The sequence below is a fragment of the Protobothrops mucrosquamatus genome, unplaced genomic scaffold (assembly GCF_001527695.2).
Source record: "Protobothrops mucrosquamatus isolate PMUCROS unplaced genomic scaffold, P.Mucros_1.0 scaffold_99, whole genome shotgun sequence".
NCBI classification, from domain to species: Eukaryota; Metazoa; Chordata; class Lepidosauria; order Squamata; family Viperidae; genus Protobothrops; species Protobothrops mucrosquamatus.
Genome location: NW_015386175.1, coordinates 331,981 through 348,340, shown reverse-complemented (window position 1 = coordinate 348,340; position 16,360 = coordinate 331,981). Strand labels below are relative to the sequence as shown.

General features: G+C 37.1%; 1 protein-coding gene across 2 annotated transcripts in view; it reads right to left on the bottom strand.

The window, feature by feature from the left end:
• The window catches only part of RPTOR (regulatory associated protein of MTOR complex 1), a 395,406-nt gene that overhangs the window by 214,386 nt on the left and 164,660 nt on the right, over positions 1–16,360 (bottom strand). The gene's annotated exons all lie outside the window — the stretch shown is intronic.

Sequence of the window (16,360 nt, the reverse complement as noted above, 5' to 3'; positions counted from 1 at the left end):
GGCAGCGAGGGTCGCTCCATCCCGTTTGAGCTATCTCAGAATCAAAGCCGAGATAAAAGCTCTGGCAGGCAAGTCGTTGGCGGAAGCGGTATCGGAGCAAGTGCGTGGACTGCCCCCCTGGTCACCCGACCAATGATTCTCTCTGGACTATGGTCACGGTAGTTGAGGCGGAGCCGAAGGCACGTTTGGAACCACTAGTCGGGCTCCTCCCGGAGGCCTTAGGTGACCAGGCGATGTGCACCAGAAAGGAAAAATGGAGCCACAGTACCAGGACGCCCCAGATGCCCCTGAGGCCTGGAATAATTTAAAAGCGCGATGGCGGCTACCGGGGTGAAGTGAACGATGAACACCCACCCAGTTGAAATCTGCCCAGAGCCCTTAATGCAATTTGCCTTGGAGGATTTTGCAGGTAGGCCCCGTCAGGCCCGTAAATACTTCTGACTGGCCTAAAATGGCCGCCCTCTGTGAGCTTGTGATAGGAGTATATTCCCCCCCCACGCTGTTGTACAGGCCTTGAAGGGAGAGCGATTTGCGGCCCTGTCTCAAAACACCCCCAAAGGACTGATCACGGCCCTGTGGATTAGTAAGGAGCCCAGGGAGAGACGATCTCAGCGCTTTAACCAGCGGAGATAGAAAGGCTGAGACAAGAAAAATTGGGTGCCAAAATGCATCCAAAATGGCGGCCGCAACTTTCGGGAGGCTAAAAACGGGCCTCCGAGAGCCCCAACCCTTGTCCTGGAACCAGTGGGGTGATGTAGGGCTTGGGGGAATCGTCCCTGGATGATAACCACAAGACTGAGATTTTATTTCCCAAATAAAATCGGGGCGAAAATGCGGCCAAAATGGCGGCCGCAACTTCTCGGGAGGCTAAGACAGGCCTCCGACACCCCCCAACAAACTGCCAGAGACCCTGTGGAGCGAAGAAAGCCCCAGAGGAATCTCTAATAGCCCGCAAGCAACAAGGGGAGAAGTTAGTTCTATTTGCTGAAGATTTTTAAAACGGCAAAAATGCGGCCAAAATGGCGGCCGCGACTTCTCGGGGGGCCGAATGGGGCCTCCGANTCCCCAGGGAAGCAGGAGATGACTTTTGGGACATAATAGGACTAACCATTACCATCAAGTAATACCAGAGAGGCACACCTGGGCTCAGGTCAGAATACGTGACACAGGAAATAGCCTCAAAGTTCATGCCACAGGAACAGGAAAACTTCCAAACAAAAAGCTAGAGAGGGTATAAAAAGCTACTGGCCATGTGCTCAGTTTCTTTCTTCTCTCCTCTTTCCTACAAGAACCATCTTTCTGCTTCTGCAATAAACTGTAACCATCTTCCCAAAGCAGTCGCCATGTTGCTTATTTAATAATAATAATAATAATGATAATATTCCCGGCTTGGATGAACCAGGATGAAGACTTACTTCTGACATTCCCTTACATCATACTTCCCCCTCTACCTTCAACCGAAACAATATACTAGTCTTCCATACACCCCCAAATTAGGACATACAAAATCTGATGGCGGCATAGCTTTTTTTCCTATCTATCAAAACTGACACCCTTCAGATTCAATCCTTAAAAAATACAGGACCAGAAAGCAGTATTTGAACAACCCATTCTCGAGCTTGTTTTATACTGCTACACCATGCAAAATGTTCTTAGGTGTGTTATTTCCAGAGCCAGTCATTAAAGGGAACTGAAACTGATGTTCCTGCAGAGCTCTGAATCTCAACTTGTCTGGAGGCATGGAGCCAAATCCCTTTTATAATGCTACTACGAGAGGAAGGCAGCAAATGAGTTTCCTGTAGAACAAGAATGGATTTTAAACAAGGCTGAAGTGGAAAACACAGTATGACATGCTGCTTATAGCTAAATAGGTCCATATTTCACCGTTTGTTTTACTTTCTCTGTACCTTTTCCATACAGACAAACTCTATAATATCCACTTGGACATGGCATGACTAGGAACCACAGTTTTGTGTAAAGAGATTATGATACTGGCTGTTTGTTGTTGTTTTTTCAATGATCCCCAAAACAACTACGCTAATAATACTTCCATTTCAATTCATTTCATTTCCTCATCAAAGGCCCAAGATCATTTTCCTGTTTAGTCACTGCCAATTCAGTGTCTATTAACATGTGTTAGGGTAGGATATTTGGCCTCAATCTGTTATCCCCTGTGAGTGGTGTACAGCCACACATTGTGTAATCATTTCTCCTCAACTCCCCCCAACACTGAAAGCAGCTAAATTTATCTGAAGCTCACTAGTGAACAAATGAATATTCTGTATGAGTGGGGATTCCAGATGGATTGTGTGAAGCCACTTTATTCTTGATTTAACTTTGTAGTCAGAAGTCCCAGGAACACTAAACAATTTCTACATGGGAATTACTTTAACTCTTCCTGCTGGCAGGAAATGCCAAGCAGAAGTAATTGCAAATTAGGTCCCAGCAAATTACTCCTGAATGATGTAATCAGAATTCTGTTGTCAGGAATGTCCACTGTAATCATGCAAAACTGCTAATTCAGTCAGCAGGGACCATTTTGGTCCCTAGGTTGTCTGTTCTATTTTCTTTAACTCAGGGGTGTCAAACTACCAGCCGGTTGCATCATATGGAAGCTATGCCCACCCCAGCTCCGGCAATGTGAAAAAAGTCACAATATGTCGCGACATGTCACGTGACACGGCGAGTTTGACACCCGTGCTTTAACTGTAGACAAGGCAATCACAGAGGCCCAAGTGCTGCAGATCAATGACTAGATTGTTTAAATGCAGAACTTTGTGTTTTAAATATAGCAATATGTTCTGGCTATTGCAAATGTGGCTTTATAATTCCTTATTTTTGAAATTCAAATCCATAAAACTTCCCTTTAAAAAAAATGAGTATTAAGACTTCAAATTCTTCTCCATCTTGGACGCATTCCTAATAGAAAAGGAGCAAATTCCACTGTCTTCCACAGATTTTTAATACTCTTTACTACTTTTTCTTCTGTTTGCGTCTGCACTCCACTAGAGAAGGAAGAAAAAGAGTGATGTCCTCTCTATTTTCTAGTGCCTAATGCTGCTATGGAGGGGAGTTAGATACCAGGAGAATTTGGAAATATAGTTCCCCCCCTTTTCACTTTTACCATATATTACAGAAATGGGAGCATATATTGCAGAAATGGGAGAATAATTTGAAAACAGATAGTTGGGTTAATTGAAGGATGGGACTCTGCTGACTTAAGAGATTCTGTGTTTCAGATTGGCTTAGGGAATATTGGTTAGCTATCTCATGCACACATAAAGATGGTTACTAAGATTATGTCTACTTCCAAAAGGGCATAATATATTAAATGGGAATATTCCAGAGTTCCAGAATATATTTGATGAAATGGCAGAATTAAAAAAAAGGATGCATTTTCACAATTTTAAGTTGAAGATTAAAAAAAAAACTTAGACAATGTACTTTCAAGAAGCAGTTTGGAAGATACCATTTTCTCAGACTTGGCCTAAGAACTAGTCCCAAAATATTCCATAGGATTATTGTAACAAATATTTTAAAAGATAATATACATTAATAATATTACAAGTTATCTTCATACCAAATAAAACTATATAGCAGAGGTTACCAGAAACTGGAAGAGACCAAGGCACTATGATTAAAAGTTACCAAGAAAAATACAAATTCAGAGTAAAAGAAATCACCATCTCTGAAGATATGATTCAAATTAATCCAAAGAGAGTAACAGCAATCTCAAACATATCACTCCTTATGAGACAAGAAAGAATTTAAGAACGGTCATTCAAGTAGCAATGTATTGAAAACCTGTCAGAGTAGCTTAATAGCTTTTAAATTCTCATTAAAAATACTCAGTTCATCTGGGATGCCAACATAAACAAGCTTTTTTCTAAGTTAAAGAGGTTAATTGAAACAGGTCCAATTCTCAGATGTTTTGACATCAAAAGACCTAGCTGTACATCCAGGAAAATTTCTGAGGCAGAAACTGACTTCCAGCTCTGGTAACTACTATTAGACTATCTTTGTATTATCTCCAGAGACTTTTTTTAGTTCTAATTGTATAACAGGAAACAATAAAACAAACCTGAAAAAGGGCCCGGTGATTATATGCACTCTTCCAGTGCAGTTGACAAGACTGCTGATACTAACAAACTTGACTTAAATATTATCAATGCCAATTAGATAAAACAAATTTGTGCACAGCTGAAATGAAGCAAAACTACTTCCTTGATGTTTTCAGAAGGAATTTTAGAGATTTAGGGAGAGAAAGTGTAAAAAACAAGATCCAAATAAAATGTAAAATTTTGTTTTAAAAGCTTTCTACAATTATATTATATCCAATTGCTACTTATGGCTGTGAAACCTGGACTCTGAAAAAGGCAGATAGGAGAAGGATGGACGCCATCAAATTGTGGTACTGGAGACAACTATTACATATCCCATGAACTGAAAAATTCACAAAGAAGTCCTAGACCTAGACCAAGCCTCAGCAAAAATATCACTCTGAGCCAAGACCACCAAACAAAGGCTATCATACTTTGGCCATGTCATGCAAGCTGATTCATTCAAAAAGTTAATCATGCTGGGAGTGGTCAGTGGAAAAACGAGAAGGGGCCACCCTAGTACTTCTTGGCTGGACATTATAAAGGATGACATCAGGGTGACCATGGTGGATCTGAAGGAGGTGGTGAGAGTCAGAGGGACATAGAAAGTGCTGATCCATAGAGTGCCCAAGGGTTGGACACCACTGAATGGCTGATGATGATGACAATAACAATTATACTTACTGGGCTAGTTATCATGTTGCAACCTAATCTACTCACAGAATAAAACAGGAGAAACCAAATTGTGTACATTACTCTGAGCTCTTTGAAAGGAAGTTAGGTGATGTAATAAATAATAAAACCAATATTTGTGGCTTTAAGAAAACAGACAGAATCAGATTTACACTCTTCTTCACTTTAAACATTAAACCAGATATGAAATCATGGCACTGAATGATAGCATATTTCTTTTTTCTCTATAACTTCAAAACAGCAACATATTTTGCATACAGGACAAGCACAAAACAAGATATTCAGATTTGTGTAAGAAATCAGGTCAAATAGTTAGAGTGCTGAACAGTGTTTTTGCATATCAGAAAAAATAGCATCCTAATTCCCCAAGAAATTCTCTGAGTAGTAAAAATATGCTAATACAATATGATATTTAAATTTAAATATTGTCATTATTTATTTGCCATAACACTGGCTCTGGCTCTCATTTGCTCACTCACTGTTCACTAATATAATGCTAAAGCAAATTGAAGATATATAAACACCATTTTGTGTTCCAAAAAACTAGATGAAGAAAAATATTAAAATATTCAAGAAGACTATACCAGAATGATGCTAAAAGCACAGAGTTGCCAACATGACATCAATTTTGTACTCTCCAGCAATTTTAGGATGTCCTTGTCAAGCAGTGTTGGCAAAGTATCTCTTTCTCAATTTATCATACTGCTTCTGATCATTAAATTCCCTTATTAAACCAGCTGGGAATAATGCATAAAGTATCCCAGAGCTGCGAAGATTGACTGCATTCCATTAGAATTTAAAACAATCATTAAACATCTACCATTCTTTTAGACCCTCAACTTTAGCATTTGCACAGTACCTAGGAAGTACCTACCAAGAATTCCATCCAGGTGAATGAATGGGGCCAATAGGAACATACCATTTCTCCTTGGCAGCCAGGGGGAAAAAATAAAAACACTGTTGGAGTAGGGAAGTGCACTTAGCACAGGAATGAAAGGGACTGCCGGAGAAAGATCACAGCTCTCTACTCTTCCTACTACAGTATCTCCCAGAAGGCTAGTAACATTTGTGGGTTTGTTGACAAAGCTGTTTCAACGTGTAATTTGTCCAAACAAAACATAAACATAAAAGTGATTAGCAAAGGTAGCATTCCAATCCTTTCCTGAACTTTAAGGGCTGCCTGGAATAGGTTGGTGAGAGCATTAATTTGGCCCCAGAGATTTTTTCCTCCATCCCTTTCAAGGATTGGCCATGTGTCTGACTTAATTACCCAGCTAAAGGAGCAAGAAATACTTCCCCAGAGGAAAATCAGATGTCATGAAATCTTCAAGGAGAGCAACTGATGGATGCTCCAGAACCAGAAGGATAAATGCTTTGGAAGATAAAGTGGACAATCTTCTCATCTCACCCTATCTTTTGGAGAGGTTGAAAGTGTATATCTCATGATGGGCATTTTCAATAACATGCACCTCACATTTGCTGGTTTTCTACATGGATGTGATATTCTGAAAGCTGCAATGAACAATTCTGATTTGAATCCCCAGGAGAACTATAGATGCCAGAAACAAAGGGAAAGCTACATTTCAACTGATTTATAGCTTACATTTCTCAACACATTACATACATAATTTGCAGTACTGATGCATAATGACATTTAAAAAAACCCACCATAAACAGAATGTTTCCTTCTTGCACTAGCCAATAAAGAAGATAGAGCTATAATTTACTTTTACCTGCGATTTATTTATAGTACTTCATTAATAAGACAAACATTCTAAAAGCCTTTAGGTAGATTTCAGTGTAAATAACCTCAGCATATACACAAATATACATTTCAAATGACTGGATGCTTTTGACAAAAATCACAATTACTTTCTTCTGAAAATGTCTATGGGGATTCTCAGTCATCCAGGTCAGAGTTGTCTCAGAGGTGCTTTTTCAAAAGCAATCTGGACGGATTTGTTTTGTTTTGTTTTTTTAGGAAGGAGAAAAATTTTCACTTCTCATACAAGAAACGTTATCAGTTGTGACTGGATGGTGGGGGGGATGGAAAGATTAGTTCTGACAGCATGGGGGGGGGGATGGAAGAATTATATTTCTTGGCAGCCATCTGGTTGTTAGCACTTTCTCTGAGAGTTGTTGAGGCCACTTGGGGGTTTATCTGTGCCCTCTGTCTCATAAATCTTATATCTTCAGCTTCTGCCCATCTTACAAAATGAGACCCCATATTAACAGCTACACCAAGGGACTTTGGTCAGTAGCAGACATTACACAGATGCATGGCTGCTGCTAAAAGCTCAGCCTTTTGTCTTTTCTTCTTTTCTTTCTCCCCAGGAATTATTTAATAATTTAAAAATTGACACAACTTTGCAAAACAATGATGTGAATTTCTGGCCCTGCTTTGTTTCACTGACTGCCACTTTAGGCAGCCAATACGCAGGACAGCAATGTAATGGCACAGCAAATCAAGCAAAAAATAAGGAAGATACTGTTTTTCAGCAATAACCATTTACACACTTCTTATAATTTTTTGCTCCGACTCAAGTTGAAGTATTCAGTAGGTGAAATACTGAAAGCACTAGAGCTTACCTTTGCTGTCTCAGTGGTTGATTAAATGCCAGAGATACAGTCAAAACTTGCCTCAGGCAAATGATGTAAAAGGGTAATATATTGGAAAACAGGATTGTGCACTCTAGTCTGACTGCCCTTCAAATTCAAGTTAGGTTATACCCTCAGGTAAGGAAAAATATGTCCAATACCAGAGTTGAAGTAAGTTTCATCTTATGGTCCCATAATCTGTGAAGTACACTGTCTTGTCATTTGCCTTAGATGGCAAAATACCTTGGGGCTGTAATAAATATAGGCAATTGCTATCCTCTGCCTTGTTCAAACTGAGGCAGATGATAGCAATTGCTCAACTCCACTTTATTTTCTACCACAAACCATTCAAAATACTCAGTATTTATGCAGAGTCAGTTTCTTGCTCAGGAAGTCAAATTCAACTTCCATATTTTTAAAATTTGTTCCCAATACCTTCAGCAGATTACCTCTTTTCCTTTACTATCCTTGAAATCCCTCTTTTTAAATGAAGGCATTATTAAACAAGCAGACCAATGGTAATGGAGATGAATGATTAAGACTTATTCAAAGCTTCTCTCTGTACATTTTGGAGAATTACTAACAATCCTAGCTAATTTCCTTCCATTTGAGATTATACTTTATAGCAAAATTAGCAAAAATAAACCTGTCTCATAAATGTTGCAGCTATATCATGTAAACTATGCATATATCTACTAGTTAGTAGTATGAAGGTAACTCTCTAAATTACAGATCTAGCTTGCACAGAAAACTGGGAGCATGCTTTAAGTAAAAATGAGTGTTGGTTATGTTTGTGAGATACTGTACTGGACAAAATGTGCAAATATTAATTGGCTATGACATTATTATTAGCTGGGAATGCTGCAGAGGGTACAGACATAGCTAAGTTTGATAACCTGTTTATATATTTTTAATATATAACAATATGTTATATCCTTTTATTAATCAAAGCCATGATGGAAAGTTGAATTGAATATCTATGGACACATCTGGTGACAACCATGGCATATGGAAGTCTAAGACTTGGAATCTAAGAAAAGTAAATGGTGGGCAGTCCTCTAGAAAATGGTGCGCTGATCAATGGGGCAATTTTTTCTCCTGCTGACAAACAGCTGACTTTACTGCCAAAGCTGGTTCATTGGTAGGGCACTCCCCAGATTTGAACAGATTAACTAGGAACGGCCTATGATGACTCTTGGGCGACCATGCACTTGCCTGGGAAGAGAAATCTAGACAATTGCAATTCTCAGTAAGAGTGGCTGGAGTAGTAGTAGTAGTAGTAGTAGTAGTAGTAGTAGTAGTAGTAGTAGTAGTAGTAATAATAATAATAATAATAATAATAATAATAATAATAATAATAATAATAATAATAATAATAAAAAGTTGGAAGGGACCTTGGAGGTCATCTAGTCCAACCCCCTGCTCAGGCAGGAAACCCTATACCATTTCAGACAAATGGCTGTCCAGTCTCTTCTTAAAAACATCCAGTGTTGGAGCATTCACCACTTCTGGAGGCAGGTTGCTCCACTGGTTAATTGTTCTAACTGTCAGGAAGTTTCTCCTTAGTTCTAGGTTGCTTCTCTCCTTGATTAGTTTCCATCCGTTGCTTCTTGTCCTGCCTTCAGGCGCTTTGGAAAATAGCTTGACTCCCTCTTCTTTGTGGCAGCCCCTGAGATATTGGATATTGGATCTTCATCTTTTCTTGTCACTGTTTTGTTTTTTTTGTTTTTTTTGCATGCTTCAGTTTCAACATCATGTTTTGATTTTTTTTTCTTTTGGTTTTTGACTTAACCTTTAATTGCTAATAGTCTGGCTGGGTGCTGACTTATCTTGTAGCCCCTCGCTTGATTATAAATGTGGATTTTTCTCTTTTTACTGTTTTACTTTGGGAGTTATAAAACACTTTGCTTTTGCCACATGGAAGATGATGGCTGAAGATTTTCCCCTTGGTAGTGAAGGTGATATGATTTGATTTACATCAGATTTCTATTGCAAGGATTTTGTATTTCACTAGTTTTTAAAAAGAACTTTGCTGTTTTATTTTACTTTTGTATATATCTCTGATCTTCTCCCTCTCTTTTTAAAAAGACTGAAACCTTTCTTTTATTCACTTTCTATTGTGGGAAATATTATCTCAATTTTTCATGTGGTCATTTTGTTATGGAACATCTACTTCTTTTGTCCTTGAGAAGAATTGCCTATGTTTTGTTGAGCAAGTCCAGCCATAAGAGAGATTTGGACTATATTCAAAATGAAAACAATAATAAAATAAGGATTTGAATATTATACATCATATACTCTTTACAATATCCATAAAAAGAGATACAAAAATGGTGAGAGCTAGGTCAGCTTAATGACAAAGCCTTCTTGGTAGCCTTTGGAAAAAAATGTTTTTCAATTTACAAGCTCTGAGTGAAAACTTCGTAAAAGGGTTAATAGATTAACAACAATTATGTATCAAGTTAAGAATGACACTCAGATACATGTAACAGCAATTAAATCAAACTTGCAATTGGGTGGATTGGAAGTTAATTTGTTGTTGGTAGACTAGAATGAGAAGAAGTTTTGTTTAAGAATTGCAGGCTCATTGGAGAAGGCTGAAAGAGGCATGAATTCAAAAGACTTAGAGATTACAGATGAACTGGAGTTTGTTAAGAAAATGATGGTGATTTGGAATAGACTTATTATATTCAACCAGAAGACAACTGTCAAGAGATGCTGTGTTTCAATTTGCAAGAAGGCGTTTGAACAACAAATGCTGTGGAGATATTTATAACAGAGATCTATGACTTTGGGGAATGAAATGTAATTATATGGAAAAATCCCAGTCAAAACTTTAAGGGAAAGTTTTATTATTAAGAATCAATTGAGGATATTTGATCCTGGGTGGATCAGAGAGAATGATTGCCGTGGGTTATGATAGATTAGAAATAGTTGTGGACTTTCTGTGTTAAATAGATTGTTAACAGAGGGTTTGAAGTTTAGCTTTATTGTTAGATTTACTTGTTAACATTTTTTGTTTTTTACAGTATGGTAGGTCAAATTGATTGGGTAAACAGAGATGTAAATTTCACAAATTGTAGACCTGTTTCACAAGGGGAGAGAAAACTACTATTGTTGAAATATGTTTTATCAGTATTCAAACAGAGGGGTTAAACTATGTGTATGGGTTTTTTTCTTCTTTTTATGCACTTTTTTTCCTTGCCCTGTTTAGTTTTGCTTTGTTTTCATTTCATTTGGAGTTTGTATTTTAACTTTGGGAAAAAAATTTAAAAGAAGTATTTGGTAAATACTGTGAATTAATAAAAGCAATGATGGAAAATGTTATGTGATCTGTCTGCACAACAAGGGGAAAGGGCAACGATATAATAGATATGAATGAAGGTGTTCTGGTCTTGTGGAGCATGCAGAGAAGTGAATGCAGAGGTTGAGTTATGTATGAAGGAGTTAAAAGATATAAAATATTTCATATTTCATAAAATATGAACCACTGTCATCTAAATTGTTGTGGTGAATACAAAAATATGAACTGATAGGTTGGTAGTAATTGCATGTTATACTCCAGTACACTGTAATCATGGAAGTATCAGATGAGTTTGAAGAAACAATTTGCAACATACTAAATGGATGCAAACTGGAATGGGAAAAAGATATTCTACTGAATAGATAAATAAGAGGAGAGATTACATTAAAAGTGATTAAACCATATAGGAAGTCCTCATGTAGTCACCACAATTGGCACTAGTAACTTGGTCCCTTAAGCACCGCAATTGCTAAGCAGAAAATGACACGACTGGGATAGGTTTACCTTTTTTTGTTCAGAATGATAAGCGAAATGTCAAGATTGCTAGGTCAAAATCGTGTGACTGTGACTGACAATTTTATTTCTGCCTTCTCTATTAACCCTGCTTTTCAGAAGCCACTTATAAAGCGCCTGAATGGTGATAACATGACTGTGGGAAACTGTGACAGTCATAAGTGAAGGATTGGCTGCAAAACTTTTTTCCCCTACATTGTTGTACCTTTAAATGATAGCTAAATGAGGTAATTCGTAAATGAAGACTACCTACATCAGCTTGAAGAATGTAAAGTGACCTTACATTCATTATAAATGTTTCATATGTTAAAAATAAAGATTAAATGATGCAGAGAAAATGTATGGTAGAACTAAAAACAAATTTGGGAACTAGGCTAAGAAAGATGTCTTCATCAGAGTGAATTGAATTAAAAAATAAGATAACAATTAGTTGAGTTGAAACTGAAACTGAAACAAAGGAATGCTGGAAATTTAGAAATTTCAGTGGGAATGGCAGTAGCATGTCAAAGAGTAGACGTGAAAGGGAGGGAGTAGGGAGGGGAGGGGAGGGGAGGAGAGGAGAGGATCAAGAGAAAAAAGGGACAAGTTACTTGACAGTTTAGATCTTAACCAGCAACTTGGCTCAGATGGAAAGAAACCTGGGAAGAAGCATTTCAAATCATTCAGCAAGGCATCCTTGCCAATGAGGGTGGAAATTTCTTATAGTATGAAAGATTCTGCATTTACCCCAGAATTCCACTAAAGATACTTTAGAGCATTCTATATAATTCTTGCTTCCAAGATTTTGCCAAGCTAGCTGTTGCTTGATAATAGAAATGAAACAAGTGCTGTACAAGTGTGTTAGTGTCCAAGAAGAAACTGAAGTCATTTGTGCTCTGCAAATGTTGAAAAATAGTAAAGCTGCAGGTGTACATGATGTAGGATGGATGTGTAGCATGTTAGGTGATTTGTCTAACATGGCTGTTGTATCACTTCCTGATACAAAGGGGAAAAATGAAAAGAATCAATGCCAAAACAACAGTGGGACTGCTTTGTTAAACATCCCTGCTTGCCAGAATTCTGATTAAATATACATGAACTTTAGATTGGCTTGAATCTAGGCAAAGGGCATGCAAAACAGATTTGCTCTTCAGTAGGTCACTGAGAAATGTAGGAATGTAGGAAAGGAAATGTAGGAAACATTTGTTGATTTAAAGGAAGTGTATGATTAAGTTAACACACTTGAATACAGAAATGAAGCTTGACTGCTGAATGTAAGAATGGTATATATTAGAAATAAATCTTACATGAGAATAAATACTTAGGAAATGGTTCAACATTGAACAGAAAATAAGACAGGGATATAGGGGTCCATGAGCCTGTTTAATAGATATAAGGGATGCTTAGGGTAATGTTGAAGTGTGTTGATGGGGGATGTGACATATCTTTCTATGCAGATATTTTGTGACTGACAGACCCTAACGATCTGCAGTTAATGTATAATGTATCAAGGAATACAGTTCTGAAAACTGATGTATTAAAATGCAAGTTAGTTATGTTTAACAAGGAAATAATTTGATAATAATAGTGAAAAACTAGGGCAAGCAGATGAATTTGTGTACTTTGGTAGAATATTTAATAAAGATGGGAAAATGGATGGAGAAATGTTAGGTTGTATAAATGCTGCGAGGATAGTGGATAATATGTTCCTTGTGGTAATGAACAAATACTGAATAAAAGCAAAAATGACTGCATATAAAACTGTGTTTCTGTCCACATTGCTATTTGAAACTAATAGCTGGGTATGTCAAGTAAGACATAAAAGTAAACTGAATGCAATAGAAATAGGGCATTCAGGGGCATCCATGGGGGTGGGGCAGGGTGGAATAAATTCAAATGTATCTTTTTTTTTAATTTGAAAGACATATAACTTGACCCAACCTTTTTCCAAGCAAAAAAGGATTTATTTTCTGCACTTGATATAATTTAAAAGGTTTTACTCGGAGTTACATTTTTTATCATACATATGCAAAACACAAACCTATTTTTATTGTTCCCTATTTTTCCTGTATCAGGTATGGAGTATACATGCAATTTTTAAAATAGGAACAAAATTACTAAGGTTAAGCATCAAATTCAAGGAAATGCTGAGATTATAGTAAAAATACCATACCAAGGCTCACCCCTTGGTTGAAGAAGGTTAAGTAAAAGAAAGCAACAGACCAACAATTCAGTGGAGACAATGGCATTATTGGTTTTCCGATGGCTCATGATAATTCTCAAGATCTATCATCACTTCCATTCTGTTTATGGTTTGAGTAACTGAATTTAGTATGTTGAGTAACATTCATGGAAAATAGGATTCTGAGTCAGAAGGAAATCATCTGATCACACACTATTCTTGTGATACCAGATAATGATTCAGAAAGAAAGTGTGAAACCTCTAGCTTGAGTTAACATACAATGGAATATGCAGGCAGCACTTTCACACTTTATAAATGACTCAATAATTTTTGAAGAATCAGGATCCCATTTATAATTATCTGCCAATATTAAAGGTGAAATAGCACATTTTATATCAGTATTTTTTATGCAACTTTAACTGAAAAAGTACTTTGCACTCTGACTTTTCTGGGGACAAGATCTCAACACTTGTAAAATTACAAATAGCGAACTACTTACCTAACCTCCAAATTCTTACTTAAGCTACTAAAGCCACTCCAAAATAATCATTCTGATTATAATCTTCTAATAACATAGAAGACTTAAGTTGCTGTAACTTGAACATTTGCTTTCAGTATACTATATGAGATTTTGATAACTTATATTTAAAAGTTTATAAACCCTTTTGAATTTTCAGTATTTTCAAATAATCTAAAATATGATCTATTCTCCTTATAAGTCCTAAACCTAGATAAAGAGAACCCAATTAAACAAATGAGTGAAAAGCATTAGATGTGTTCATTTAAATGATCCAAAGCTGCATATCTGTGTGTAGCAAAAGGATGTGAACCTCTGGGATTACCAATTCATTTAAATGGGAAGTTAAAGTCAGGGTTATCCATCAATGGGATGAAAATCAAGTGGGAGTATGCCTTATTTAAAGAACAGAATTCTGGATATTCACTATCAAAGTCTAATCTTCACAAAATAGATTTGTGGAAGTGTATCATGGGCTCAAACAAAGGAGATTACTGAGGACCTCCAACATGCAGTTTTTGATGTTCACTTGAAAAAAAGTTACAAAATTGTTTTCAAAGAGTTTGAACTCTAGCAGTCCACTGTCAGGAAGATGTCTGCAAATGGCAGCAATTCAACACCATTGTTATCCTCCCCAAGAGTGGTCGATCAATCAACATCACATCAAGAGGAAAGCATGGGAAGTCTTAAAGAAGCCCAGGATAACAAAAGAAATATTCTTTATTGACCAAGTGTGATTGGACACACAAGGTATTTGTCTCCAGTGCATAAGCTCTCATACAAACAACTAAGTGGTAAATCACACATCATAAATCATAAGATACAAACGACAAGTGATAAATCATTAGATAAGACCTCTCTTGCATAAGGAAATGTCAACGTTCATGAGACCACTATTAGAAGAACACTGAACAATAGTGTGCATGATAGGGCTTCAAGGAGAAAGCTACAACTCTCCAAAAAGAACATTGCTGCCCATACAGTCTGCTTATCCACATGGATAAGCCAGAAGGCTATTGGAAGAATGATGGATGAGACCAAAATAGAATATTCTGGCTTGAGTGAAAAGTATTGTATGTGGTGAAAGGCAAACACACTGCATTCCAGCATAAGAATCCCATCTGTGAAATGTGGCAGTGACAGTATTATGGTTTAGGTCTGCTTTATTGCTCTGGACCAGGACAGCTTGCCATCATTGATGGAACTATGAATTCTGAATTGTACCAGTAAATTCTATAGGAAAATGTCAAGGCATCTGTCTATGAACTGAAGCTCAAGTGAAAGAGGATCATGCAGCAAGACAACAATCCAAAATACACAAGTCTTACAACCAAGGAATAGTTAAAAAAGAAGAAAGTTTATGTTTTGGAATGGCCAAGTCAAAATCCTGAACTTTATCTTATAGAATCTTATGTTATGGAAGGGCTTGATCTTGGGCGGTTCATGAGAGGAAGCCAACCAACATCCCTCAGCTGAAGTTGTTCTATAAGGAGGAATGGACTAAATTCTTTCAAGTCAATGTGCAGGATTCATTACAGTATCAGTTATTGGAAATCTTTAATAGAAGTTATTGCTGCCCACCAGTTACTGAAAGCAAACATTCACATATTTTTACCAGACACAAATATGTAGCTTTGGATCATTTTCCTCAATAAATAAATAAACAAATATACTGGCAGTCCTCGAGTTGTGACTGCAGTTGGGATCAGGATTGCTGTCACTAAGCACAATAATTGTAAAGCATGATATCACAAGACCGCATTGCTTAGTGACAGCAATCCAGAAAGTCCCCTGTTGTCATAACCCCAAGATAGTAGCTGTGTTGTTAAGCAGAAAGCAGAGAAGTTTTTATCTCTCACTTCCTTAACAGATAGCCTTATTACTTCAAATTCTTTTTTAAAAAAGAAATTTAATTTTTTCAATAAACTATTCCTGTTACTTAGCTAGCTTATTCAAAACATTTCTGCAACATTTCACAGCCCAATTCCCAACCAATTAAGCTTTTATCTAAAATGTACAGAATGTGCGCAGGTAAAAAAAGATCTTGAGGACAGACACTACAGCTTCTCTGAAAAATGTAGCGTACTCATATAACATTGTGCTGCACCATATGGTACTTCTGATTTGTGAAAAGGCAGCCTACTTTAATTTCCAGCATACTAAGCGCTGAGCAAACCCAAATATCCAGATACAATGCAAATGTAATAAACAGAAGTATAAAAAAAAAAAAGCCAAGAAGGTGAAAATATACTTAGAGACAGTCTCCCAGATGATTACCTCAAATTCTTCTAATTTAGATCTACAGAGAAATGTCTGGGCAACTGAGGCTTCCAAGTCAACATCTTTATCAGACCCATAGGCAAGTCTCAGAAATCATGCAGTATGCACTCAGATGGCAAGCGAGTCACTTACCATCTAAGCGCAATCTTGATTGGTGTGGTAAGGCAGGATGTGAACAGGTCAGCTGGTAAGT